This window comes from Haliotis rufescens, unplaced genomic scaffold, assembly GCF_023055435.1.
Source record: "Haliotis rufescens isolate VD_foot unplaced genomic scaffold, xgHalRufe1.0.p SCAF_98, whole genome shotgun sequence".
NCBI lineage: Eukaryota > Metazoa > Mollusca > Gastropoda > Lepetellida > Haliotidae > Haliotis > Haliotis rufescens.
In genome coordinates, this window is record NW_025964392.1 from 973,474 (window position 1) to 999,841 (window position 26,368).

Here is a 26,368-nt window from a genome sequence, read left to right on the forward strand (position 1 = left end):
TATCATTTCCATTTAACTTTTTGTGTTCAAATTTATTTAAATTTCGAACAAGCCAAATAGAATACTTTGCCAAACAGAGAAGATAGAGACACACAGATTTTCGATATGAATTTGGAATTTTCGGCACTAAAGTAAACCGAATTACCTCATGATTTTTGTGTAACAACCCAAATGAGAGATGGCCTAACCAGTTGAAAACGATATCCCACAAAACAGCAACACACGGGCAATAGATGAAAAGATGATCAGAGTTCTCTATTGCAATACGACAGAGAGGACAGTTGGGAGTAACAGACATACCCCGGGCATAAAGAGCATACCCTAAAGGAAGAGAATCATAGATGAGACGATAATTGACAGATTTCGAAAGGGGATCCACGAAGTGATGATGTAGATTAAGCCAAACTAGCCGAAAAGGAATACGTGGATACAGCAACTCAACTTTATTTTCCAGAATTGGTTTCAAAAGACAATCATAAAATTGTTTAGATGTAAATTGAAAAATATCAATCAGCGAATTAGAATTAACGGCTTCAAACCGCTTAACTGCCAAAAAACAATTTTGATAGAAAAGAGGCATCGTCTCAGAATGAGGGAAAAGAAGAGAAGCAAAGGTAGAACAGTATTTACGTAGGGACATGCCTAACCAATACTTTGCAAAAAAGGTCCACTTAGCCGAGGAATTAGACAAGAGATTTTGAATATGCCGTAAGTAAAATGATTGTAATTTTGAATGGATGTGGACAACACCCAAACCCCCATCTAAAACAGGCTTATAACATACAGCACGCCGAATAGGTTCAGCAGTGGACTGCCAAATATACCGAAAAGTCTCCCTCTGAAAGAGTTCAACATAATGTTTAGAATAAGGTGTTACCGCCCCTCGGTACCACAATTTAGATAAAGCCATGACATTGCACACAATAGTTTTACCAAAAACAGAGATGACACGCCCTTTATTAACATTTAAGACCGACCTGAATTTAGATAGAATAGGATGAAACTGATCGTCAGCATTGACATTCCTGCCTGTCATAATTCCAACAATTTTAGAATGCTCAATCCAAGAGATACCGAAAGGGTGATCCGACCGACTCCGCCACTTACCAACAAAAATGCCATGAGTTTTTGCAAGATTCAATTTGGAGCCAGACGCTCTACCATAGAATGAATAAGTTCTCAACAGTTGAGCAATAGAAGCGTCTGAAGTGCAAAATCCCAGTCCATCATCAGCAAAGGCAGATATTTTTGCTGAGTCACTTGTACCAGGTAATTTAACACCATGAATTTGAGGGTGATTCCGAATATACATTAAGAGAGGTTCTAGTGCTAGTACATACAAGGATGGAGATAAACCACACCCCTGCCGGACAGACCTCGTTACTGGAAACGGCTGTGAAATGTGCTGATTAATTATAAGCGCACTAGAAATATCCGTATAAAGAATTTGGACCCATTTTTTGAAATTAGTACCAAAGCCAAAAGCGTCCAATACTTTAAACAAAAACTGATGAGAGACTCTATCGAAAGCCTTCTCCTGATCTAAACTAATAAAAGCACATGGTAAATCTTTTTGATCTACATAGTCCAGCACATTACGAATTAGATGACAGTTGTCATGAATAGATCTGCCTGGAACAGCACAAGTTTGATCCACATGCACGATACTACCTATAACCTTGCCTAAACGTGTGCACAATAATTTGGAAATAATTTTCACGTCAACATTTAACAATGAGATCGGGCGCCAATTGCGAACATTACCCGCATTATTCACGTCCTTACACAGAAGAGAAATATAAGACGTTTTAGAAGAAGAAGGAAGACTAGTTTGTTGAAAAGACAACTGGACAACACGAAGAAGAACATCACCAAGAAATTCAAAAGTAGACACATAAAATTCCTTAGAAAGCCCATCCGGACCTGGAGATTTATCATTCTCCATAGCCTTAAGGGTGTTTAGAATTTCGTCACGTGTAATATCACCTTCCAGGGAGGCCGAATCAACCGAATCAAGTGTAGGTAAATCAGCAAGGAATTCAGTACAAATTTCATCATCAATGGGTTCATAATCAAACAGATCGCTATAAAAATCAACAAAAACACCCATGATCTCACGAGAGGTAGATAAGTTATTGCCACCAGGGTCTAAAATAGAAGAAATAGATTTCTTTTTACCTCTCTGTGCTTCCTTGCGTAAAAAATAACTGGAAGGCCTTTCACCAACTTCGAGGTCCTTAGCCTTAGAACGAACTAAAGTACCCCTGAATTCCAAAATTTCCAAATCATTAAGTTGTTTTTTGACAGCCGTAATTTGGTCAGAATAAAGTCCAGGATGTAAAGATTCAGCTCGGCATAAAGTTCTATATTCGGACACTAATTCAGTGTGAAGGGATGCCCTTTCTGATTTTCGATCTCTCGCAAGTAATTGAAGAAAATGTTTAATTTTTAATTTAAAAGCATCCCACCAATCCAAAGTAATCGACGCCAAAGGAGGAACATGGGCCAAACAAAACCCCTTAAACAAAAATTGAAAGCACTCATCAAATAAGGAGTTATTACATTTAAAATAACCAGGACCAAAACTAATGCCAGCAAAATCCTTTAGCTTAAAAGACACGTAATCATGATCAGAAAAGCAACATGGAGAGATAGCAGAAGACACAAGAGTACAGTGAAGAGAAGATGAAATATAGAAACGGTCCAGACGAGACCCAGCACCGGCCGTATTGCGCCATGACATCGTCTGAGAACCAGGAAATAAGGAACGATACACATCAAAAAGAGAAAAATCAGAGACCCATTGTTTAATTATATTTGCCCCAGGTTGAGTAAAATCCCTACCACCTAACTTATCCAAATTTACATTAAGTACGCAATTAAAATCCCCACCCAAGATAAGAAGCTTATTAGTGACAAAAAACTTTGCAATCGTATGAAAAAAAACTATTCGATCTGCAGGAACATTAGGAGCATAGACATTAAGAAACCGTACACTATGCCCATCAATGGTCAGATCCACTACCAAAAATCTCCCTTCCATATCAAAATAAAAATAGTCAACAATAAAATTTACCCTAGATGAAACAATAAACCCCACACCACGACTAAAATTAGTCCCGAAACTCCAAAAGGCCTTTCCCTTAAAGTAAGACTCAAAATGTTTCCCAAGTTTTAAACTATAGATATGGGTCTCTTGAAGAAATAAAAAATCAACAGAACCAGTATGGAAGAACTGAGATAAAAGATTAGGCTTAGTAGAGTCGCCTAACAAACCATTACAATTGATGGAAACAAAATGATACATGAAAACTTGGTTGTTTGGACACTAACAGTAGTACAACATGAAAAAGTACAAACATACAATACACAACAGTGACAAGAAAAAACAACTAAATAAGAAATCATCAAAGACAAAAAATCGTGCAAATAAAACCAAAGTCCAAAATCCCAAAAAAGAGAAGTAAAATCACAAAGGAACACCCACCAAACAGCAAAAATGGGAAAAGAAAACAATATTACTAACCTCACCAAAGTTAACCCACAAATAACAACCTTACCACAAACAGGGAAGAGAGGTAAGCGTGGGGAAAAACAGGATGAAATGAGGGTAGAAACAGGAAGAAATTTAAATCTCAAAACAAAAAGCAAAGATTGAAAGAACCCACCCCATAAAGTAGAGAATCCCAAAAACAACCAAGGAAAAAAACCGGAAGTGCTCCGCAAAATACAAGCACCCCCAAACACCAACCCGAAAACAAATCCCCACCCCCCCAGAAAACCCAACGACCCAAACAAGAGTCCAACCACCCACAAAAAAACAAACAGACCTAGCCACAACAAAACAACCTCAAGAAACAGGAACAAATAACCAAAATACCAACAACAATGAACATCAAACCCACCCAGCAATAAATACAAATGATACAAGGCATGAAAATACACTCCCACTATGGGGAGAACCTGGCTGTCTGAACAAAATCCAATATGCAGAATCATAGTCGGGGGGCGAGCATGGGTCAAAAACATGGAACAACCACAGAAAAGTTTGACATTATGGGGGGTCATGTACGGGCACGTGTACGGGACGACGCTTGGTAGAGGGGGACCGATCCACAGCCGCGGATGCAGCAGCCGCTACACCCTGGGGCATGGAGGACCCCGTGCGCATTTTCTTCCGCACACTACTCCGACTTCTGTGGGGCACAGGGAAGTCGGACACAATGTCATCATCACTAGTAGAGGGTAACGGAGCCAGAGCAGTCACCTGCGCAAATGTTTTGGGAGGGGCACCCTCACTCTCACCCACATCCCCACCCTCCTCAGAGTCACACACCATGTCTGAAATCACATCTATAAGGGCCTCATCACCCTCCTGACTAAACTCAGGGGGAGGCAACACATCCTCCACCGGGGCCACAGCCGTGGGGGTCACAGCCGCGGGGGTCACAGTCGCGGGGGTCACAGTCGCGGGGGTGACATCGGCAGTAGAGCCGGGAACGGGCAATAGATCAGAATCCTGTAAGAGGGAGGCCTCCCTCGCCTTTCTGTTACGGAAGCTATCAGGACAATCAGCCCTGCTATGTCCAAGTTTATAGCAGCGGAGGCAAATGGGCATCCTACCAGGCGCAGTAATCAGCATGGACACCCTGTCCCCCAGACGCACAATGTATGGTATTCTTTCCATCCCTTCCTGATTGAGCTTTATACGGACAATACGGACTCCAGTTTTAAGGGGGGACCTATCAATGAGTACAGTTTCATGGGAGATGTCCATAATTTCGCCGTAACGTTGGAAAAAGGAGCGCAGGAACTGGTCCTTAACAACACCGTGAATCCAATGGATACGCAGATCCATGATCTCAACCTCATAACTCGAGAAGTGGAGACACATGTCTCCCTGACGCAGTATTTTAGCGTTTATGAGAAGCCTAGCGCGGTTTTCCTTACAAAATGTAATGTACCAGACCCCCATCTTCTCGGTCTTCCAGACGGAATCAAATTCACTGACCTTCAATCCCTTGAATGCATGACGAAGAATCCTAACCACGTCTTCACGGTCCAGCCGGCAGCCCTCTGATTCAATACGTACTGTCCTCCTAGAGGCACCGGCATCAATGAAACCACTCGCAATGGGGGGGGCTATAACCGCACCCCTGAAAGCCATAGTCACAGTTAATAAGAGGGGGGAGACCCGGAGGTCACTCAATTGCCAAGCAAAAGATGCCCCACCGTAGACCTGTACAAAGAGACAAATGGGGGGAGGCCCGAAAGCCACACAGCTGCAAGCAGCTGATGCCCCACCGTAGACCTGTGGAAATGAAAAATGGGGGGAGGCTCGAAAGCCACACAGCTGCAAGCAGCTGATGCCCCACCGTAGACCTGCAAGCACAAGATTAAGCAAGGAGAAAACAACAACAAGCAAAGAAATATGAAATACAATCACTCTCATAGAGTAGGCAATCGCAAACAAATCAAATGTATCAAACAAGACCTGAAACACCTGATCTGGCCAAAAGGCCGAGAAGCGATGCCGGTTGCCGGCTTGCGCCGCCAAAGTACATCTACTGACACAACATACCATTTAGCTGCTGTTTATTTACATGAAGCGCTTAAAATCAGTGGCCAGCAATATTACATGCACAAGTGAGTAAAAATGTTGACAGCACACGAGTGCGACACCCGACTGCAAGACGTTTGTGAAGATATTCAGCGTCTTTGATGAATGTATAAATGGAGTAAATAGACCCATTTTGCTATGTATAAAGAGTGCGCCGATAAAACATGGCCAGACGTTGGGTAAACGTCCTGCAGCGACCCAGTCCAACGTGAATACCGGCCGCGACATTAGGACTTAATGAGTGGAGTCGGGGAGGCAAGGGGAGACAGGCCAGCTTGAATTAGCTTGGGCCCGACTTTGACAGAGTCGCGCGTGGGTAAGAAGAGTGACAATCCCATCCAAATTGCCCCAATGTATTAAATAAACTAAAGGTAAAGATACTTAAGGTGTCCAGCAAAGCGAAAAATGAATGAATTGTATGAAAAATTGCACTGATGACGAAAAAAAACCGACTGAACTGTAATGAATATTGGAAAATGAACTCACTTGCACAAAGTGTAATGACGCATCAGGCGTGTGTGTAGTTCTTTAAACATCTATTTAGGGGGATGCGACGTTGAAAACGTCTTGTAGTGACGAAGCAGACTGTTGTTGTGACGGCGTGATTGTCTAGACGTCATTTCCGGCGTACGGCGTCATGGGGGACGGCCTTGGTTACGGGGGACTGTATGCAGCTGAAAGTTGAAAAATGCTACTTTTACAAACTTTTAGGGGTTGGTGTGGTTAAAGGACGGGCTGCACGTGTGAACAGGTATGTTTCTAAGGTTTAGAAGTAATAAAATAGAGTATCTATTGAGAACTAAGGGCGAAAAACGGAGCGGCAGTGCAAAATAAGACGAATGTGAAGATGTAGGCAAAGCTGAGAGTTCTAATTTTTGATTGAAATATGAGTGGTGGGCCATTCCCGGAGGTACTGCAATACCGGGTCAACCCGTGATGAGGGCGGAGCAAGCCCCGTGGCACCTCATCCCATTCTAAAAATCAGTTTAATATCGATGTCTCCATTAGGAGACGTATCAGATATTAAGCTGATAAGAACAGATACTTTTTTCTTTTGCATAAAAAGAATTTAATAATCAGAATTTAATACAATCGCGGACAGCGCATGAAAGCATACCACACCACTGTAAAAGAAAATATCACAAAGATCGTGGTGTGGCAGCAATAACAGTGATAATTATTAAAGAGGAAATACACAACAGATTTACTGTTGAGAGTTAATGGCCATTGGAGCAATACAAGGAAGTCAGTTCACTCAAGAGTCATCATCATCATCATCATCATCATCATCATCATCGTCCTTATTACAAGGGGGAACAAACGGATAAACAGAATATTCACTGTTACCAAGATTCTCACATTTCTTGGTTTTTAAGTCACTGAGCACAATAGTCTTTAGCCTCTCTCTCATCAATGTTCTGTAGCCATATCCGAATTGTTTCGACCATTCTTCTAGCTTGTCCCCTGGGAAGTGAACATTCATTTTACCTTTGTTCAGAATCAGTTTCACTTTTAAAGGATGGAGTTCTAGGGCTGCATTTACAGGTGGAGTCACTGTTGGTTCTGGAAGATCAGCAGCAGCTGGAGGTAAGACTGGGGTAGCAGTGTCATGAAGCTCTCCATCACTGGTTGAGGTCTGGTCCATCACGGTGGCAGGTATTTCTGTGAGAATAGTATCAGACTGTTCTGCCCAACTGGGCGGGGATGCGTGGTTGGCTGATATCTGTGTAGAATTATCCTCCTCAGGTATGTCCATGGCCGCTAGAACTTGATCCATCTGGGAAGATGAGTCTGTCTCAACTGTAGGTGCCACATCAGTAGTCTTTCCTTTCTTGCCTTCCCTGTCACTACTCTTGACTGACTCTGTCTGTTTCCTCTTGCCCTTCCCACTCCCTGTCGGGGGAACAGGATCCGCTGAGACCTCCTTCTCGGAAACACTGTCTGTAGCTGGAAGCTGTGGTATCTCAAGAACGTTATCTTTTGTCTTTGGGCACTTGGCTCGAACATGACCGTGCTGGTGGCACTTCAAACATATGGGAAGTCGGCCCGGAGCCGTGATCAGCATAGACTGCTTGTCACCGAAACGCACAATGTGAGGCAAGGCCTCCTTCTCAGATCCGGAGAGTTCCATCTTGACTAGGCGGACACCAGTGAAGACATCCTCTCCATCTATCACGTGATATTCCCTCAATACTTCAATCACTTTGCCATACTTGCCAAAGAAGTCCTGGAGAAAAACACTCCGTATGGTGGCATGGAGCCAGTGTACCCGGAGTACAACCATATACTTTCCATAGGAATAAAAGTAGAGCTTATTCTCACCACAAGGCACACACTTGAGATCTAGGAGAGAGTCTCTATCCGCTGCAGTCTTCATAGTAAGATAGACATGCCCAAAGTGCTCTGTCCTCCAAATACCATGACAGGCACTGACTTGGAAACCCGGAACTGAAGCCTTTAACACTTCCATAAAATCCTCCATAGACGAGACTTTTCCTGTGTAATAGATACGAACCGTCCTGCTCGCAGAATCGAGGTCCATGTATTGATCAGGGATGGGCCCATGATCAACAGCGGCTGTGTACGCCATGGTGAAAGGTAAGGAGACCACTAAAGGTCACACAACTACAAGTAGTTGATGCCTCACGTAGACCTGGGAAAAGGAAATGTCAATGATCAGCACAAGAAAATCACAAAATGAAGAAATCACATGAGAGACTCCAATGGAGAGGATCGCTAATGGATTCTGGCCCAGATACTACACTTTGATCTTAGCCAAAAGGCCGAGAAGCGATGCCGGTTGCCGGCTTGCGCCGCCAAAGTACATCTACTGACACAACATACCATTTAGCTGCTGTTTATTTACATGAAGCGCTTAAAATCAGTGGCCAGCAATATTACATGCACAAGTGAGTAAAAATGTTGACAGCACACGAGTGCGACACCCGACTGCAAGACGTTTGTGAAGATATTCAGCGTCTTTGATGAATGTATAAATGGAGTAAATAGACCCATTTTGCTATGTATAAAGAGTGCGCCGATAAAACATGGCCAGACGTTGGGTAAACGTCCTGCAGCGACCCAGTCCAACGTGAATACCGGCCGCGACATTAGGACTTAATGAGTGGAGTCGGGGAGGCAAGGGGAGACAGGCCAGCTTGAATTAGCTTGGGCCCGACTTTGACAGAGTCGCGCGTGGGTAAGAAGAGTGACAATCCCATCCAAATTGCCCCAATGTATTAAATAAACTAAAGGTAAAGATACTTAAGGTGTCCAGCAAAGCGAAAAATGAATGAATTGTATGAAAAATTGCACTGATGACGAAAAAAAACCGACTGAACTGTAATGAATATTGGAAAATGAACTCACTTGCACAAAGTGTAATGACGCATCAGGCGTGTGTGTAGTTCTTTAAACATCTATTTAGGGGGATGCGACGTTGAAAACGTCTTGTAGTGACGAAGCAGACTGTTGTTGTGACGGCGTGATTGTCTAGACGTCATTTCCGGCGTACGGCGTCATGGGGGACGGCCTTGGTTACGGGGGACTGTATGCAGCTGAAAGTTGAAAAATGCTACTTTTACAAACTTTTAGGGGTTGGTGTGGTTAAAGGACGGGCTGCACGTGTGAACAGGTATGTTTCTAAGGTTTAGAAGTAATAAAATAGAGTATCTATTGAGAACTAAGGGCGAAAAACGGAGCGGCAGTGCAAAATAAGACGAATGTGAAGATGTAGGCAAAGCTGAGAGTTCTAATTTTTGATTGAAATATGAGTGGTGGGCCATTCCCGGAGGTACTGCAATACCGGGTCAACCCGTGATGAGGGCGGAGCAAGCCCCGTGGCACCTCATCCCATTCTAAAAATCAGTTTAATATCGATGTCTCCATTAGGAGACGTATCAGATATTAAGCTGATAAGAACAGATACTTTTTTTCTTTTTTATAAAATTTATTACCTAAATAGAATTTTGAACAGTCGCGTACAGCGCTGTCACTGCAGGGCCGCCTAAAATGATCACAGTTGTGGGCCCTGCAGTGCTAACAGAGAGTCAGTATAGAAGAAGAAAGGAAAAATAAGGCCAAACAACCATAATTGAAAGAGGAAACGTACATTAATGGACTGGGGACAGAGACAGTGGGACAGACAGATGACACTAAGTAACAAAGACAAGACTAGCGTCGGCTGCCTTGTACCGGCTTCTAATACAGAAAACGAAGGCATACAGGACAAGGGGTCAATCATGTGGGACATAGACACTAAAATGGACATAGACAATATGACAATTACACTAGACATGTCAAGCAATAACAATACACCTCACACATGAAACACCAATTGATTATGAACATCAATGGAACAAAATAAAGAAGTTGAAAGCCAATAAGCAGCAAAGGTTGCAAACGGAAAACGAAAAAAGTCAACCCTGATTCGTGTCCTAAGAAAAGACAAAAAACGCAACATGATATCATTTCCATTTAACTTTTTGTGTTCAAATTTATTTAAATTTCGAACAAGCCAAATAGAATACTTTGCCAAACAGAGAAGATAGAGACACACAGATTTTCGATATGAATTTGGAATTTTCGGCACTAAAGTAAACCGAATTACCTCATGATTTTTGTGTAACAACCCAAATGAGAGATGGCCTAACCAGTTGAAAACGATATCCCACAAAACAGCAACACACGGGCAATAGATGAAAAGATGATCAGAGTTCTCTATTGCAATACGACAGAGAGGACAGTTGGGAGTAACAGACATACCCCGGGCATAAAGAGCATACCCTAAAGGAAGAGAATCATAGATGAGACGATAATTGACAGATTTCGAAAGGGGATCCACGAAGTGATGATGTAGATTAAGCCAAACTAGCCGAAAAGGAATACGTGGATACAGCAACTCAACTTTATTTTCCAGAATTGGTTTCAAAAGACAATCATAAAATTGTTTAGATGTAAATTGAAAAATATCAATCAGCGAATTAGAATTAACGGCTTCAAACCGCTTAACTGCCAAAAAACAATTTTGATAGAAAAGAGGCATCGTCTCAGAATGAGGGAAAAGAAGAGAAGCAAAGGTAGAACAGTATTTACGTAGGGACATGCCTAACCAATACTTTGCAAAAAAGGTCCACTTAGCCGAGGAATTAGACAAGAGATTTTGAATATGCCGTAAGTAAAATGATTGTAATTTTGAATGGATGTGGACAACACCCAAACCCCCATCTAAAACAGGCTTATAACATACAGCACGCCGGATAGGTTCAGCAGTGGACTGCCAAATATACCGAAAAGTCTCCCTCTGAAAGAGTTCAACATAATGTTTAGAATAAGGTGTTACCGCCCCTCGGTACCACAATTTAGATAAAGCCATGACATTGCACACAATAGTTTTACCAAAAACAGAGATGACACGCCCTTTATTAACATTTAAGACCGACCTGAATTTAGATAGAATAGGATGAAACTGATCGTCAGCATTGACATTCCTGCCTGTCATAATTCCAACAATTTTAGAATGCTCAATCCAAGAGATACCGAAAGGGTGATCCGACCGACTCCGCCACTTACCAACAAAAATGCCATGAGTTTTTGCAAGATTCAATTTGGAGCCAGACGCTCTACCATAGAATGAATAAGTTCTCAACAGTTGACCAATAGAAGCGTCTGAAGTGCAAAATCCCAGTCCATCATCAGCAAAGGCAGATATTTTTGCTGAGTCACTTGTACCAGGTAATTTAACACCATGAATTTGAGGGTGATTCCGAATATACATTAAGAGAGGTTCTAGTGCTAGTACATACAAGGATGGAGATAAACCACACCCCTGCCGGACAGACCTCGTTACTGGAAACGGCTGTGAAATGTGCTGATTAATTATAAGCGCACTAGAAATATCCGTATAAAGAATTTGGACCCATTTTTTGAAATTAGGACCAAAGCCAAAAGCGTCCAATACTTTAAACAAAAACTGATGAGAGACTCTATCGAAAGCCTTCTCCTGATCTAAACTAATAAAAGCACATGGTAAATCTTTTTGATCTACATAGTCCAGCACATTACGAATTAGATGACAGTTGTCATGAATAGATCTGCCTGGAACAGCACAAGTTTGATCCACATGCACGATACTACCTATAACCTTGCCTAAACGTGTGCACAATAATTTGGAAATAATTTTCACGTCAACATTTAACAATGAGATCGGGCGCCAATTGCGAACATTACCCGCATTATTCACGTCCTTACACAGAAGAGAAATATAAGACGTTTTAGAAGAAGAAGGAAGACTAGTTTGTTGAAAAGACAACTGGACAACACGAAGAAGAACATCACCAAGAAATTCAAAAGTAGACACATAAAATTCCTTAGAAAGCCCATCCGGACCTGGAGCTTTATCATTCTCCATAGCCTTAAGGGTGTTTAGAATTTCGTCCCGTGTAATATCACCTTCCAGGGAGGCCGAATCAACCGAATCAAGTGTAGGTAAATCAGCAAGGAATTCAGTACAAATTTCATCATCAATGGGTTCATAATCAAACAGATCGCTATAAAAATCAACAAAAACACCCATGATCTCACGAGAGGTAGATAAGTTATTGCCACCAGGGTCTAAAATAGAAGAAATAGATTTCTTTTTACCTCTCTGTGCTTCCTTGCGTAAAAAATAACTGGAAGGCCTTTCACCAACTTCGAGGTCCTTAGCCTTAGAACGAACTAAAGTACCCCTGAATTCCAAAATTTCCAAATCATTAAGTTGTTTTTTGACAGCCGTAATTTGGTCAGAATAAAGTCCAGGATGTAAAGATTCAGCTCGGCATAAAGTTCTATATTCGGACACTAATTCAGTGTGAAGGGATGCCCTTTCTGATTTTCGATCTCTCGCAAGTAATTGAAGAAAATGTTTAATTTTTAATTTAAAAGCATCCCACCAATCCAAAGTAATCGACGCCAAAGGAGGAACATGGGCCAAACAAAACCCCTTAAACAAGAATTGAAAGCACTCATCAAATAAGGAGTTATTACATTTAAAATAACCAGGACCAAAACTAATGCCAGCAAAATCCTTTAGCTTAAAAGACACGTAATCATGATCAGAAAAGCAACATGGAGAGATAGCAGAAGACACAAGAGTACAGCGAAGAGAAGATGAAATATAGAAACGGTCCAGACGAGACCCAGCACCGGCCGTATTGCGCCATGACATCGTCTGAGAACCAGGAAATAAGGAACGATACACATCAAAAAGAGAAAAATCAGAGACCCATTGTTTAATTATATTTGCCCCAGGTTGAGTAAAATCCCTACCACCTAACTTATCCAAATTTACATTAAGTACGCAATTAAAATCCCCACCCAAGATAAGAAGCTTATTAGTGACAAAAAACTTTGCAATCGTATGAAAAAAAACTATTCGATCTGCAGGAACATTAGGAGCATAGACATTAAGAAACCGTACACTATGCCCATCAATGGTCAGATCCACTACCAAAAATCTCCCTTCCATATCAAAATAAAAATAGTCAACAATAAAATTTACCCTAGATGAAACAATAAACCCCACACCACGACTAAAATTAGTCCCGAAACTCCAAAAGGCCTTTCCCTTGAAGTAAGACTCAAAATGTTTCCCAAGTTTTAAACTATAGATATGGGTCTCTTGAAGAAATAAAAAATCAACAGAACCAGTATGGAAGAACTGAGATAAAAGATTAGGCTTAGTAGAGTCGCCTAACAAACCATTACAATTGATGGAAACAAAATGATACATGAAAACTTGGTTGTTTGGACACTAACAGTAGTACAACATGAAAAAGTACAAACATACAATACACAACAGTGACAAGAAAAAACAAATAAATAAGAAATCATCAAAGACAAAAAATCGTGCAAATAAAACCAAAGTCCAAAATCCCAAAAAAGAGAAGTAAAATCACAAAGGAACACCCACCAAACAGCAAAAATGGGAAAAGAAAACAATATTACTAACCTCTCCAAAGTTAACCCACAAATAACAACCTTACCACAAACAGGGAAGAGAGGTAAGCGTGGGGAAAAACAGGATGAAATGAGGGGAGAAACAGGAAGAAATTTAAATCTCAAAACAAAAAGCAAAGATTGAAAGAACCCACCCCATAAAGTAGAGAATCCCAAAAACAACCAAGGAAAAAAACCGGAAGTGCTCCGCAAAATACAAGCACCCCCAAACACCAACCCGAAAACAAATCCCCACCCCCCCAGAAAACCCAACGACCCAAACAAGAGTCCAACCACCCACAAAAAAACAAACAGACCTAGCCACAACAAAACAACCTCAAGAAACAGGAACAAATAACCAAAATACCAACAACAATGAACATCAAACCCACCCAGCAATAAATACAAATGATACAAGGCATGAAAATACACTCCCACTATGGGGAGAACCTGGCTGTCTGAACAAAATCCAATATGCAGAATCATAGTCGGGGGGCGAGCATGGGTCAAAAACATGGAACAACCACAGAAAAGTTTGACATTATGGGGGGTCATGTACGGGCACGTGTACGGGACGACGCTTGGTAGAGGGGGACCGATCCACAGCCGCGAATGCAGCAGCCGCTACACCCTGGGGCATGGAGGACCCCGTGCGCATTTTCTTCCGCACACTACTCCGACTTCTGTGGGGCACAGGGAAGTCGGACACAATGTCATCATCACTAGTAGAGGGTAACGGAGCCAGAGCAGTCACCTGCGCAAATGTTTTGGGAGGGGCACCCTCACTCTCACCCACATCCCCACCCTCCTCAGAGTCACACACCATGTCTGAAATCACATCTATAAGGGCCTCATCACCCTCCTGACTAAACTCAGGGGGAGGCAACACATCCTCCACCGGGGCCACAGCCGTGGGGGTCACAGCCGCGGGGGTCACAGTCGCGGGGGTGACATCGGCAGTAGAGCCGGGAACGGGCAATAGATCAGAATCCTGTAAGAGGGAGGCCTCCCTCGCCTTTCTGTTACGGAAGCTATCAGGACAATCAGCCCTGCTATGCCCAAGTTTATAGCAGCGGAGGCAAATTGGCATCCTACCAGGCGCAGTAATCAGCATGGACACCCTGTCCCCCAGACGCACAATGTATGGTATTCTTTCCATCCCTTCCTGATTGAGCTTTATGCGGACAATACGGACTCCAGTTTTAAGGGGGGACCTATCAATGAGTACAGTTTCATGGGAGATGTCCATAATTTCGCCGTAACGTTGGAAAAAGGAGCGCAGGAACTGGTCCTTAACAACACCGTGAATCCAATGGATACGCAGATCCATGATCTCAACCTCATAACTCGAGAAGTGGAGACACATGTCTCCCTGACGCAGTATTTTAGCGTTTATGAGAAGCCTAGCGCGGTTTTCCTTACAAAATGTAATGTACCAGACCCCCATCTTCTCGGTCTTCCAGACGGAATCAAATTCACTGACCTTCAATCCCTTGAATGCATGACGAAGAATCCTAACCACGTCTTCACGGTCCAGCCGGCAGCCCTCTGATTCAATACGTACTGTCCTCCTAGAGGCACCGGCATCAATGAAACCACACGCAATGGGGGGGGCTATAACCGCACCCCTGAAAGCCATAGTCACAGTTAATAAGAGGGGGGAGACCCGGAGGTCACTCAATTGCCAAGCAAAAGATGCCCCACCGTAGACCTGTACAAAGAGACAAATGGGGGGAGGCCCGAAAGCCACACAGCTGCAAGCAGCTGATGCCCCACCGTAGACCTGTGGAAATGAAAAATGGGGGGAGGCTCGAAAGCCACACAGCTGCAAGCAGCTGATGCCCCACCGTAGACCTGCAAGCACAAGATTAAGCAAGGAGAAAACAACAACAAGCAAAGAAATATGAAATACAATCACTCTCATAGAGTAGGCAATCGCAAACAAATCAAATGTATCAAACAAGACCTGAAACACCTGATCTGGCCAAAAGGCCGAGAAGCGATGCCGGTTGCCGGCTTGCGCCGCCAAAGTACATCTACTGACACAACATACCATTTAGCTGCTGTTTATTTACATGAAGCGCTTAAAATCAGTGGCCAGCAATATTACATGCACAAGTGAGTAAAAATGTTGACAGCACACGAGTGCGACACCCGACTGCAAGACGTTTGTGAAGATATTCAGCGTCTTTGATGAATGTATAAATGGAGTAAATAGACCCATTTTGCTATGTATAAAGAGTGCGCCGATAAAACATGGCCAGACGTTGGGTAAACGTCCTGCAGCGACCCAGTCCAACGTGAATACCGGCCGCGACATTAGGACTTAATGAGTGGAGTCGGGGAGGCAAGGGGAGACAGGCCAGCTTGAATTAGCTTGGGCCCGACTTTGACAGAGTCGCGCGTGGGTAAGAAGAGTGACAATCCCATCCAAATTGCCCCAATGTATTAAATAAACTAAAGGTAAAGATACTTAAGGTGTCCAGTAAAGCGAAAAATTAATGAATTGTATGAAAAATTGCACTGAAGACGAAACAAAAACGACTGAACTGTAATGAATATTGGAAAATGAACTCACTTGCACAAAGTGTAACGACGCATCAGGCGTGTGTGTAGTTCTTTAAACATCTATTTAGGGGGATGCGACGTTGAAAAACATCTTGTAGTGACGAAGCAGACTGTTGTTGTGACGGCGTGATTGTCTGGACGTCATTTCCGGCGTACGGCGTCATGGGCGACGGCCTTGGTTACGGGGGACTGCATGCAGCTGAAAGTTGAAAAATGCTACTTTTACAAACTTTTAGGGGTTGGTGTGGTTAAAGGACGGGCTGCACGTGTGAACAGGTATATTTCTAAGGTTTAGAAGTAATAAAATAGAGTATCTATTGAGAACTAAGGGCGAAAAACGGAGCGGCAGTGCAAAATAAGACGAATGTGAAGATGTAGGCAAAGCTGAGAGTTCTAATTTTTGATTGAAATATGAGTGGTGGGCCATTCCCGGAGGTACTGCAATACCGGGTCAACCCGTGATGAGGGCGGAGCAAGCCCCGTGGCACCTCATCCCATTCTAAAAATCAGTTTAATATCGATGTCTCCATTAGGAGACGTATCAGATATTAAGCTGATAAGAACAGATACTTTTTTTTTTTTTTTTTTTTATAAAATTTATTACCTAAATAGAATTTTGAACAGTCGCGTACAGCGCTGTCACTGCAGGGCCGCCTAAAATTATCACAGTTGTGGGCCCTGCAGTGCTAACAGAGAGTCAGTATAGAAGAAGAAAGGAAAAATAAGGCCAAACAACCATAATTGAAAGAGGAAACGTACATTAATGGACTGGGGACAGAGACAGTGGGACAGACAGATGACACTAAGTAACAAAGACAAGACTAGCGTCGGCTGCCTTGTACTGGCTTCTAATACAGAAAACGAAGGCATACAGGACAAGGGGTCAATCATGTGGGACATAGACACTAAAATGGACATAGACAATATGACAATTACACTAGACATGTCAAGCAATAACAATACACCTCACACATGAAACACCAATTGATTATGAACATCAATGGAACAAAATAAAGAAGTTGAAAGCCAATAAGCAGCAAAGGTTGCAAACGGAAAACGAAAAAAGTCAACCCTGATTCGTGTCCTAAGAAAAGACAAAAAACGCAACATGATATCATTTCCATTTAACTTTTTGTGTTCAAATTTATTTAAATTTCGAACAAGCCAAATAGAATACTTTGCCAAACAGAGAAGATAGAGACACACAGATTTTCGATATGAATTTGGAATTTTCGGCACTAAAGTAAACCGAATTACCTCATGATTTTTGTGTAACAACCCAAATGAGAGATGGCCTAACCAGTTGAAAACGATATCCCACAAAACAGCAACACACGGGCAATAGATGAAAAGATGATCAGAGTTCTCTATTGCAATACGACAGAGAGGACAGTTGGGAGTAACAGACATACCCCGGGCATAAAGAGCATACCCTAAAGGAAGAGAATCATAGATGAGACGATAATTGACAGATTTCGAAAGGGGATCCACGAAGTGATGATGTAGATTAAGCCAAACTAGCCGAAAAGGAATACGTGGATACAGCAACTCAACTTTATTTTCCAGAATTGGTTTCAAAAGACAATCATAAAATTGTTTAGATGTAAATTGAAAAATATCAATCAGCGAATTAGAATTAACGGCTTCAAACCGCTTAACTGCCAAAAAACAATTTTGATAGAAAAGAGGCATCGTCTCAGAATGAGGGAAAAGAAGAGAAGCAAAGGTAGAACAGTATTTACGTAGGGACATGCCTAACCAATACTTTGCAAAAAAGGTCCACTTAGCCGAGGAATTAGACAAGAGATTTTGAATATGCCGTAAGTAAAATGATTGTAATTTTGAATGGATGTGGACAACACCCAAACCCCCATCTAAAACAGGCTTATAACATACAGCACGCCGAATAGGTTCAGCAGTGGACTGCCAAATATACCGAAAAGTCTCCCTCTGAAAGAGTTCAACATAATGTTTAGAATAAGGTGTTACCGCCCCTCGGTACCACAATTTAGATAAAGCCATGACATTGCACACAATAGTTTTACCAAAAACAGAGATGACACGCCCTTTATTAACATTTAAGACCGACCTGAATTTAGATAGAATAGGATGAAACTGATCGTCAGCATTGACATTCCTGCCTGTCATAATTCCAACAATTTTAGAATGCTCAATCCAAGAGATACCGAAAGGGTGATCCGACCGACTCCGCCACTTACCAACAAAAATGCCATGAGTTTTTGCAAGATTCAATTTGGAGCCAGACGCTCTACCATAGAATGAATAAGTTCTCAACAGTTGACCAATAGAAGCGTCTGAAGTGCAAAATCCCAGTCCATCATCAGCAAAGGCAGATATTTTTGCTGAGTCACTTGTACCAGGTAATTTAACACCATGAATTTGAGGGTGATTCCGAATATACATTAAGAGAGGTTCTAGTGCTAGTACATACAAGGATGGAGATAAACCACACCCCTGCCGGACAGACCTCGTTACTGGAAACGGCTGTGAAATGTGCTGATTAATTATAAGCGCACTAGAAATATCCGTATAAAGAATTTGGACCCATTTTTTGAAATTAGGACCAAAGCCAAAAGCGTCCAATACTTTAAACAAAAACTGATGAGAGACTCTATCGAAAGCCTTCTCCTGATCTAAACTAATAAAAGCACATGGTAAATCTTTTTGATCTACATAGTCCAGCACATTACGAATTAGATGACAGTTGTCATGAATAGATCTGCCTGGAACAGCACAAGTTTGATCCACATGCACGATACTACCTATAACCTTGCCTAAACGTGTGCACAATAATTTGGAAATAATTTTCACGTCAACATTTAACAATGAGATCGGGCGCCAATTGCGAACATTACCCGCATTATTCACGTCCTTACACAGAAGAGAAATATAAGACGTTTTAGAAGAAGAAGGAAGACTAGTTTGTTGAAAAGACAACTGGACAACACGAAGAAGAACATCACCAAGAAATTCAAAAGTAGACACATAAAATTCCTTAGAAAGCCCATCCGGACCTGGAGATTTATCATTCTCCATAGCCTTAAGGGTGTTTAGAATTTCGTCACGTGTAATATCACCTTCCAGGGAGGCCGAATCAACCGAATCAAGTGTAGGTAAATCAGCAAGGAATTCAGTACAAATTTCATCATCAATGGGTTCATAATCAAACAGATCGCTATAAAAATCAACAAAAACACCCATGATCTCACGAGAGGTAGATAAGTTATTGCCACCAGGGTCTAAAATAGAAGAAATAGATTTCTTTTTACCTCTCTGTGCTTCCTTGCGTAAAAAATAACTGGAAGGCCTTTCACCAACTTCGAGGTCCTTAGCCTTAGAACGAACTAAAGTACCCCTGAATTCCAAAATTTCCAAATCATTAAGTTGTTTTTTGACAGCCGTAATTTGGTCAGAATAAAGTCCAGGATGTAAAGATTCAGCTCGGCATAAAGTTCTATATTCGGACACTAATTCAGTGTGAAGGGATGCCCTTTCTGATTTTCGATCTCTCGCAAGTAATTGAAGAAAATGTTTAATTTTTAATTTAAAAGCATCCCACCAATCCAAAGTAATCGACGCCAAAGGAGGAACATGGGCCAAACAAAACCCCTTAAACAAAAATTGAAAGCACTCATCAAATAAGGAGTTATTACATTTAAAATAACCAGGACCAAAACTAATGCCAGCAAAATCCTTTAGCTTAAAAGACACGTAATCATGATCAGAAAAGCAACATGGAGAGATAGCAGAAGACACAAGAGTACAGCGAAGAGAAGATGAAATATAGAAACGGTCCAGACGAGACCCAGCACCGGCCGTATTGCGCCATGACATCGTCTGAGAACCAGGAAATAAGGAACGATACACATCAAAAAGAGAAAAATCAGAGACCCATTGTTTAATTATATTTGCCCCAGGTTGAGTAAAATCCCTACCACCTAACTTATCCAAATTTACATTAAGTACGCAATTAAAATCCCCACCCAAGATAAGAAGCTTATTAGTGACAAAAAACTTTGCAATCGTATGAAAAAAAACTATTCGATCAGCAGGAACATTAGGAGCATAGACATTAAGAAACCGTACACTATGCCCATCAATGGTCAGATCCACTACCAAAAATCTCCCTTCCATATCAAAATAAAAATAGTCAACAATAAAATTTACCCTAGATGAAACAATAAACCCCACACCACGACTAAAATTAGTCCCGAAACTCCAAAAGGCCTTTCCCTTAAAGTAAGACTCAAAATGTTTCCCAAGTTTTAAACTATAGATATGGGTCTCTTGAAGAAATAAAAAATCAACAGAACCAGTATGGAAGAACTGAGATAAAAGATTAGGCTTAGTAGAGTCGCCTAACAAACCATTACAATTGATGGAAACAAAATGATACATGAAAACTTGGTTGTTTGGACACTAACAGTAGTACAACATGAAAAAGTACAAACATACAATACACAACAGTGACAAGAAAAAACAACTAAATAAGAAATCATCAAAGACAAAAAATCGTGCAAATAAAACCAAAGTCCAAAATCCCAAAAAAGAGAAGTAAAATCACAAAGGAACACCCACCAAACAGCAAAAATGGGAAAAGAAAACAATATTACTAACCTCTCCAAAGTTAACCCACAAATAACAACCTTACCACAAACAGGGAAGAGAGGTAAGCGTGGGGAAAAACAGGATGAAATGAGGGTAGAAACAGGAAGAAATTTAAATCTCAAAACAAAAAGCAAAGATTGAAAGAACCCACCCCATAAAGTAGAGAATCCCAAAAACAACCAAGGAAAAAAACCGGAAGTGCTCCGCAAAATACAAGCACCCCCAAACACCAACCCGAAAACAAATCCCCACCCCCCCAGAAAACCCAACGACCCAAACAAGAGTCCAACCACCCACAAAAAAACAAACAGACCTAGCCACAACAAAACAACCTCAAGAAACAGGAACAAATAACCAAAATACCAACAACAATGAACATCAAACCCACCCAGCAATAAATACAAATGATACAAGGCATGAAAATACACTCCCACTATGGGGAGAACCTGGCTGTCTGAACAAAATCCAATATGCAGAATCATAGTCGGGGGGCGAGCATGGGTCAAAAACATGGAACAACCACAGAAAAGTTTGACATTATGGGGGGTCATGTACGGGCACGTGTACGGGACGACGCTTGGTAGAGGGGGACCGATCCACAGCCGCGGATGCAGCAGCCGCTACACCCTGGGGCATGGAGGACCCCGTGCGCATTTTCTTCCGCACACTACTCCGACTTCTGTGGGGCACAGGGAAGTCGGACACAATGTCATCATCACTAGTAGAGGGTAACGGAGCCAGAGCAGTCACCTGCGCAAATGTTTTGGGAGGGGCACCCTCACTCTCACCCACATCCCCACCCTCCTCAGAGTCACACACCATGTCTGAAATCACATCTATAAGGGCCTCATCACCCTCCTGACTAAACTCAGGGGGAGGCAACACATCCTCCACCGGGGCCACAGCCGTGGGGGTCACAGCCGCGGGGGTCACAGTCGCGGGGGTCACAGTCACGGGGGTGACATCGGCAGTAGAGCCGGGAACGGGCAATAGATCAGAATCCTGTAAGAGGGAGGCCTCCCTCGCCTTTCTGTTACGGAAGCTATCAGGACAATCAGCCCTGCTATGCCCAAGTTTATAGCAGCGGAGGCAAATGGGCATCCTACCAGGCGCAGTAATCAGCATGGACACCCTGTCCCCCAGACGCACAATGTATGGTATTCTTTCCATCCCTTCCTGATTGAGCTTTATGCGGACAATACGGACTCCAGTTTTAAGGGGGGACCTATCAATGAGTACAGTTTCATGGGAGATGTCCATAATTTCGCCGTAACGTTGGAAAAAGGAGCGCAGGAACTGGTCCTTAACAACACCGTGAATCCAATGGATACGCAGATCCATGATCTCAACCTCATAACTCGAGAAGTGGAGACACATGTCTCCCTGACGCAGTATTTTAGCGTTTATGAGAAGCCTAGCGCGGTTTTCCTTACAAAATGTAATGTACCAGACCCCCATCTTCTCGGTCTTCCAGACGGAATCAAATTCACTGACCTTCAATCCCTTGAATGCATGACGAAGAATCCTAACCACGTCTTCACGGTCCAGCCGGCAGCCCTCTGATTCAATACGTACTGTCCTCCTAGAGGCACCGGCATCAATGAAACCACTCGCAATGGGGGGGCTATAACCGCACCCCTGAAAGCCATAGTCACAGTTAATAAGAGGGGGGAGACCCGGAGGTCACTCAATTGCCAAGCAAAAGATGCCCCACCGTAGACCTGTACAAAGAGACAAATGGGGGGAGGCCCGAAAGCCACACAGCTGCAAGCAGCTGATGCCCCACCGTAGACCTGTGGAAATGAAAAATGGGGGGAGGCTCGAAAGCCACACAGCTGCAAGCAGCTGATGCCCCACCGTAGACCTGCAAGCACAAGATTAAGCAAGGAGAAAACAACAACAAGCAAAGAAATATGAAATACAATCACTCTCATAGAGTAGGCAATCGCAAACAAATCAAATGTATCAAACAAGACCTGAAACACCTGATCTGGCCAAAAGGCCGAGAAGCGATGCCGGTTGCCGGCTTGCGCCGCCAAAGTACATCTACTGACACAACATACCATTTAGCTGCTGTTTATTTACATGAAGCGCTTAAAATCAGTGGCCAGCAATATTACATGCACAAATGAGTAAAAATGTTGACAGCACACGAGTGCGACACCCGAATGCTAGACGTTTGTGAAGATATTCAGCGTCTTTGATGAATGTAAAAATGGAGTAAATAGACCCATTTTGCTATGTATAAAGAGTGCGCCGATAAAACATGGCCAGACGTTGGGTAAACGTCCTGCAGCGACCCAGTCCAACGTGAATACCGGCCGCGACATTAGGACTTAATGAGTGGAGTCGGGGAGGCAAGGGGAGACAGGCCAGCTTGAATTAGCTTGGGCCCGACTTTGACAGAGTCGCGCGTGGGTAAGAAGAGTGACAATCCCATCCAAATTGCCCCAATGTATTAAATAAACTAAAGGTAAAGATACTTAAGGTGTCCAGTAAAGCGAAAAATTAATGAATTGTATGAAAAATTGCACTGAAGACGAAACAAAAACGACTGAACTGTAATGAATATTGGAAAATGAACTCACTTGCACAAAGTGTAACGACGCATCAGGCGTGTGTGTAGTTCTTTAAACATCTATTTAGGGGGATGCGACGTTGAAAAACATCTTGTAGTGACGAAGCAGACTGTTGTTGTGACGGCGTGATTGTCTGGACGTCATTTCCGGCGTACGGCGTCATGGGCGACGGCCTTGGTTACGGGGGACTGCATGCAGCTGAAAGTTGAAAAATGCTACTTTTACAAACTTTTAGGGGTTGGTGTGGTTAAAGGACGGGCTGCACGTGTGAACAGGTATATTTCTAAGGTTTAGAAGTAATAAAATAGAGTATCTATTGAGAACTAAGGGCGAAAAACGGAGCGGCAGTGCAAAATAAGACGAATGTGAAGATGTAGGCAAAGCTGAGAGTTCTAATTTTTGATTGAAATATGAGTGGTGGGCCATTCCCGGAGGTACTGCAATACCGGGTCAACCCGTGATGAGGGCGGAGCAAGCCCCGTGGCACCTCATCCCATTCTAAAAATCAGTTTAATATCGATGTCTCCATTAGGAGACGTATCAGATATTAAGCTGATAAGAACAGATACTACACTTTGATCTTAGCCAAAAGGCCGAGAAGCGATGCCGGTTGCCGGCTTGCGCCGCCAAAGTACATCTACTGACACAACATACCATTTAGCTGCTGTTTATTTACATGAAGCGCTTAAAATCAGTGGCCAGCAATATTACATGCACAAATGAGTAAAAATGTTGACAGCACACGAGTGCGACACCCGAATGCTAGACGTTTGTGAAGATATTCAGCGTCTTTGATGAATGTAAAAATGGAGTAAATAGACCCATTTTGCTATGTATAAAGAGTGCGCCGATAAAACATGGCCAGACGTTGGGTAAACGTCCTGCAGCGACCCAGTCCAACGTGAATACCGGCCGCGACATTAGGACTTAATGAGTGGAGTCGGGGAGGCAAGGGGAGACAGGCCAGCTTGAATTAGCTTGGGCCCGACTTTGACAGAGTCGCGCGTGGGTAAGAAGAGTGACAATCCCATCCAAATTGCCCCAATGTATTAAATAAACTAAAGGTAAAGATACTTAAGGTGTCCAGTAAAGCGAAAAATTAATGAATTGTATGAAAAATTGCACTGAAGACGAAACAAAAACGACTGAACTGTAATGAATATTGGAAAATGAACTCACTTGCACAAAGTGTAACGACGCATCAGGCGTGTGTGTAGTTCTTTAAACATCTATTTAGGGGGATGCGACGTTGAAAAACATCTTGTAGTGACGAAGCAGACTGTTGTTGTGACGGCGTGATTGTCTGGACGTCATTTCCGGCGTACGGCGTCATGGGCGACGGCCTTGGTTACGGGGGACTGCATGCAGCTGAAAGTTGAAAAATGCTACTTTTACAAACTTTTAGGGGTTGGTGTGGTTAAAGGACGGGCTGCACGTGTGAACAGGTATATTTCTAAGGTTTAGAAGTAATAAAATAGAGTATCTATTGAGAACTAAGGGCGAAAAACGGAGCGGCAGTGCAAAATAAGACGAATGTGAAGATGTAGGCAAAGCTGAGAGTTCTAATTTTTGATTGAAATATGAGTGGTGGGCCATTCCCGGAGGTACTGCAATACCGGGTCAACCCGTGATGAGGGCGGAGCAAGCCCCGTGGCACCTCATCCCATTCTAAAAATCAGTTTAATATCGATGTCTCCATTAGGAGACGTATCAGATATTAAGCTGATAAGAACAGATACTTTTTTTTCTTTTTTATAAAATTTATTACCTAAAGAGAATTTAGTACAGGCGCGTACAGCGCTGTCACTGCAGGGCCGCCTAAAATTATCACAGTTGTGGGCCCTGCAGTGCTAACAGAGAATCATCTAAAAGAGGAAAAATATATCAGAATCAAGCGATGGACATGGCAGGAAACACTAAGCACAAACAACTAAGTCCACAGGCTCCTTCGGAACACCAGAGCGAAATTCCTCCTCACACAAGGAAATCACAAAGCTACCATGAGTTTGGTTTGGCTTGAAAGGAAAACGATGACGGAAAAAGTTCACTTTCTTCACAAGAACGTTCCCAACAGCAACCCTCAACTTCTCACGCCCTTCCTTAGGGAAATCGAAAACACATTCATCCCAATGGCCCGTGTCCACATGCACTTGAAGACCAGCACCAGACTTGTTAGGAGACACATGCAGTTTGAAGAACCAAAGACGCTCTTCATCGGAATCAGAGTCAGACGCAGACGGGGAAACCTCCTTGACGACTTGAGGGGGAGCAACCCGACGGCCACGCGCACTAACGGTACCACGAGGCAGAGGCGGAAATCCAGCACTATCACCACCTTGAGAGTCCAGAGGGATCTGAGCTAGCAGAACGTCAGACTGAGACTGCTGATCGGCCCAACTAACGGGGGAAGAAGGAGACACAGAGACACGAGCAACCTGCTTCCTCTTCTCAAACACTCCAGCACCTGGAAGATCACGTGTACACTGCTTCTTGGTAGGAGGGACAACGGGTTGAGGCTCCACGGCATCGTCATACTCAACGTCAGAATCGGCTGACAAACCATCCATGTCACTGTCAACCTTGGACCCATCAACAACACTGACTTCAGGCAGAGAAACCACAACCCGGGGTCGGTCATCCAACGAATCAACACCAGCCACAGACTCCGTAACGGAAACAACACTAGCACAGCCAGCAACAACAGTATCAACAGGTTCCACGTCCATCACATCAGGGTCGACAACGTCAGGAACATCAGGAGCCACAGTAGAATTTCCGGTAGAAGGGGTAGGTACATCCGAACCGGGACAACGGGCACGCACATGACCAACGGAGTGGCACTTGAGGCAGATAGGCAGACGACCCGGAGCTGTAACAAGCATGGACTGCTTATCCCCAAACCGCACAATATGAGGGATACACGTACGTTCAGCATCCGTGAGCTCCATCCGTACAATACGGACACCAGTGAAAATGTTAACACCATCCACATCAA

At 43.0% G+C, this 26,368-nt stretch overlaps 4 non-coding genes and 2 pseudogenes across 4 annotated transcripts; all 6 read right to left on the bottom strand.

The window, feature by feature from the left end:
* Positions 1–6,508: 6,508 nt before the first annotated feature.
* Positions 6,509–6,693, bottom strand: LOC124127217. Its single transcript, XR_006859917.2, has one exon. It is a non-coding gene; the product is annotated as a U2 spliceosomal RNA (small nuclear RNA).
* Positions 6,694–8,231: 1,538 nt separating this feature from the next.
* LOC125377746 lies at positions 8,232–8,415 on the bottom strand. The gene has a single exon (XR_007219784.1). It is a non-coding gene; the product is annotated as a U2 spliceosomal RNA (small nuclear RNA).
* Positions 8,416–9,391: 976 nt separating this feature from the next.
* On the bottom strand, positions 9,392–9,573 carry LOC124127227 (annotated as a pseudogene).
* Positions 9,574–16,578: 7,005 nt separating this feature from the next.
* LOC124127234 lies at positions 16,579–16,766 on the bottom strand. The gene has a single exon (XR_006859927.2). It is a non-coding gene; the product is annotated as a U2 spliceosomal RNA (small nuclear RNA).
* A 7,019-nt stretch (positions 16,767–23,785) lies between these two features.
* On the bottom strand, positions 23,786–23,978 carry LOC125377754. The gene has a single exon (XR_007219791.1). It is a non-coding gene; the product is annotated as a U2 spliceosomal RNA (small nuclear RNA).
* Positions 23,979–24,955: 977 nt separating this feature from the next.
* On the bottom strand, positions 24,956–25,138 carry LOC125377770 (annotated as a pseudogene).
* Between the last annotated feature and the right edge of the window lie 1,230 nt (positions 25,139–26,368).